The sequence below is a fragment of the Meleagris gallopavo genome, unplaced genomic scaffold (assembly GCF_000146605.3).
Source record: "Meleagris gallopavo isolate NT-WF06-2002-E0010 breed Aviagen turkey brand Nicholas breeding stock unplaced genomic scaffold, Turkey_5.1 ChrUn_random_7180001844814, whole genome shotgun sequence".
NCBI lineage: Eukaryota > Metazoa > Chordata > Aves > Galliformes > Phasianidae > Meleagris > Meleagris gallopavo.
The window spans coordinates 706-4,574 of record NW_011113141.1 but is presented as its reverse complement, the minus strand read 5'-3'; the positions used below and the strand labels follow the sequence as shown (position 1 = coordinate 4,574).

At 58.2% G+C, this 3,869-nt stretch overlaps 1 protein-coding gene across 1 annotated transcript in view; it reads right to left on the bottom strand.

Moving 5' to 3' along the window:
- Positions 1 to 2,170, bottom strand: part of LOC104915693 (dynactin subunit 1-like) — a 12,537-nt gene extending 10,367 nt beyond the window's left edge. Inside the window, exon 1 of the mRNA XM_010726615.3 lies at positions 2,011 to 2,170. The gene's annotated coding sequence lies outside the window, so the exon portion shown is untranslated. The remainder of the gene's footprint in view (positions 1 to 2,010) is intronic.
- Between the last annotated feature and the right edge of the window lie 1,699 nt (positions 2,171 to 3,869).

Genomic DNA, 3,869 nt, shown 5'->3' with positions numbered 1-3,869 from the left:
CAGCTCGAAGGCCATCCGAGCGGCCGGCCGAAGCAGCGCCCGCAGGGGGGGCGCGGAGCCGCCCGCACGGAGCTGCGCCCACCAGCAGGAGGTCCCAGCTGGGTGGGGGGAGCCCGCCGTGATGGCTGGGTGCACCAACAAACCACGGCACCCGCAGCATCCCTCATCTCCTGCAGACACCCATGGATCCCCATAGAGACCCCAAGGAACCAACGGGGACACACGGATCATCTCGTTCCAACCTCCTGCTGCGTGCAGGGTCACCAAGAGACACACAGGGACACACGGATCCCCATAGAGACCCATAGACACCCACGGATCCCCATAGAGACCCCAAGGGACCAACAGGGACACACAGATTCCTATAGAGACTCACACAGCCCCATAGGGACCCACACATCCCCCATAGGGACAGAGACCCATAGACTCACAGAATCAACTTCTGAATGTTCTACAAAGGGACAATGAGAACGCAAGCTTTGTGCCAGCCGCTGTGCTGCCCTGCGCCGAGCTGAGGTTTGTTTAGCAAGGAGAGGCTGGGCAGGAAGGCAGCCCAGGGCAGGGATGGGGCTGTGACAGACTGCAGCCACTTGGGCAAAGCACACTGACACCTCCTTCTGAAAGCAGAGCTTAAATGGAGTTCATAGAATCACAGAATGGCCTGGGTTGAAAAGGACAATGATCATCTCGTTCCAACCCACTGCTGTGTGCAGGGCCACCAAGAGACCCACAGACACTTATAGAGACCTACAGACACCCATGGATCCCCACAGAGACCCCAAGGGACCAACAGAGACACACACAGATCATCTCATTCCAACCCCTGCTGTGTGCAGGCTCACCAAGAGTCACAGAGGGACAGGCAGATCCCCACAGAGACCCATACAGACCCATAGGGACCCACAGATCTTCCATAGGGACCCACAGAATCACAGAATGGCCTGGGTTGGAAAAGCAAACAGTGCTCACCCAGTCCCAACCCCTGCTGTGTGCAGGTCACCAAGCAGCAGCCCAGGCTGCCCAGAGCCACATCCAGCCTGGCCTCGGATGCCTGCAGGGCTGGGGATCCACAGCCTCCTGGAGCAACCTGTGAGTTGGCCTCACATGGCACTGGGGGATGCTCAGGTTGCAGATCAGGAGCAGCTGGTTCTCCTGTAGAGCAGTCGGGCACCAACGTGGGCTGTACAGGGGTGGGGGTCACCGTCCCAGGGGTGTTGGGGACCACCGAGATGTGGCTCTGCTGGATGTGGTCAGTGGGCGCAGTGGGGTGGGGATCCAGCCTTCGTGATTCTGTCCCACAGCTCCGAATGACCGGCACTGCACGCAGCACCGTGCTTCCCATGCAGGAGCTGCCACAAAAGGAACTCGCAACCCGGCAGCCACTTCCCACCCACCACACATCTGAGCTGAAGGTGCTTCTCCTCTCCATACTCTGTTCTAAAGGCACTGCTTACAAACACGCACAGAAATCCATCACAAAACGTTACCACCAAAAGCCAACAGCATCTCTGCCCTCCCCTCATTTCCATCGGCTCCAGGTGAGACCTGGGACATTCAACACAAAAACCAGCGTTGTAAGTGCTGAACCCACACCACGCCGGTACATCAGTGCCCTCCCCTTGGCTGAAACGAAGCCTGAAACAACATTATGTGTAAAACAAGTCCAGAAGGGCCCAGGAAGGACAGCAATGGCAATGCAAGCTCTCCCCTCCACACAACAGCTGCAAAACAGCTCCCAAGGAAGAGCAGGAACCCCAGTTTGGGCTCACTTACACCTAGGTTACACATAGGCAAACGCTCCAGCACTCACTGCTCAGCAGAGCACGGCATAACAGCACCTCTGGGGGACAACCGACCACTCCAAGAACGGTCAGGAGTGCCATTCTCTGCTTGCTGCTCCCATTCACGATGAGGATTTTGGGTAAGAACTGAACTTCGACCAAAACTGAGAAGCCAACATTAGGCAGCATTTTTATTGGTGAACCAAAGCTGCATTAGAGGAGCACATACCTGTGCTGAGAGGTGGCTGGATCTGCTCCGTGCCGCAGCTCAGCAGTGTGTTAGCACAGGGGCTGAGCCAGGCCAGCCCAGGGCATGCTTCACATGCAACGTCCTCCTTGCCGGGCTGCCAGCAATCCTCATCCACCTGCAAAAGAGGAGAAATGTCACAGGAGCTCCTCACAGAGCTCTGGGTTACGGCAGCAGCTCTGGGCCCTGCTGTGTGCCAGGCCGTGGGGCTGGCAGCTCCTGCTGTCTGCCCATCCTCAGGGGTCGGCAGCACCAGGCTGAGGAACACAGAGCAAAACCCACAGTTTGGCTGCAACGTGGGACAAGAACCAGCAGCTCAAACGTGAACTGCAGCCAGTGAGCACACGGAGCAGCTCACAGCCCTCAGAACCCCTGCTGTTATGTACACGGAGCAGAACTCCCTCCCATTACAGTTATGTCTTCACAGGCACACACAGAGCTGCTTTGGCAAAGCTTTCTGATGCATAAGGCAGGACAAGGGGGAGTGGTTTCAAACTGAGACAGGGGAGTTTAGGTTGGATATCAGGAGGAAGTTTTTCCCCCAGAGGGTGGTGAGGCACTGAACGGTTGCACAAGGAGGCTGTGGATCCCCATCCCTGCAGGCATTCGAGGCCAGGCTGGATGTGGCTCTGGGCAGCCTGGGCTGCTGGTTGGTGACCTGCACATAGCAGGGGGTTGGAACTGATGAGCTCTGTGGGCCTTTTAACCCACAGTGCCATTCTAGGATTCTGTGTGTCCCTATGGGGGATCTGTGGGTCTCTATGGGTACCTATGGTTCTCTATGGGGGATCTATGAGGTCCCTATGGGGTCCCTATGGGGTCCCTACGTGTCTCTTGGCGACCCTGCACACAGCAGGGGGTTGGAATGAGATGAGCGTTGTGGTCCTTTGCAACCCAGGCCATTCTAGGGCTCTACAATAAGAGGTTTCCTCTTCCTGCACCCTTCTGCTCAGAAAAGGGATCCTAAGGGCAGCACTTCAGGGCTCTGCCTTTACGGTGTCTGTACAAAACCCCAACGAGGCTGCTGAGTTCAGGACTCTGAATTGAGCTCTCAGCCATGCATGCTCACTGCTGAGCCAGCCTGGGCTCCTGTTGTCCCTCCTGAGAGCCTGCAGTCTGTCTGCTCTGGAGTTGCACTCCTCCCTGAGCTCTGCACCCCACAGCACCATCCCACAGGATGGACACAGCTCTGCCCCGGGACACCACCAGACCCGGAGATGCTCTGCGCTGCAGCTCCTACCCAGCACTGCAGGACACTGCAGGACAGCCACACTTCTCTGTCCCATACAGCCAGACCACCAAACACCTTCATTAATGCTCTCTGGTAACGGCGTCCCATACAGGAAGGCAGCAAGGAGAAGTTTCTGGAGCCCACATCACCCAGCAGAGATGTGTGAGCAGTGCAGCCCCCAGCACAGCTCCAGGCTTTAGGACCCTGCAGGCAGCTCTGCGAGCCTGCGCCGTGCACGGCTGCAGCACAACTCCAGCACAGCCCAGCAGCGCCGCAACAAAGCCGGGGCACGGCAGGCACAGCAGGCACTGCAGGCACTGCAGGCACTGCAGGCACTCAGCTCTGCACCTCACGGCACACAGGGAAGGCTTTCCTCCAGCTGAACGCAAACTATCGGGACCACGGCCATGGGGCACAGCACCACGGAGCAGAGGACGCCGCAGCCCAGCAAGGACAGGTCAGTGCTCTCCGCTCACCCCCACAGCCCCCATCACTGCAGCACCAGCCCGCCTCCCCCATTCAGCCCCGTTCGGCTCCCGTTGCCCCAGGCATGCTGAGAACAGCTGATGTGAGTGCATGCCTGCTCTGCTTCCCCACTGCAAGCTCTGCA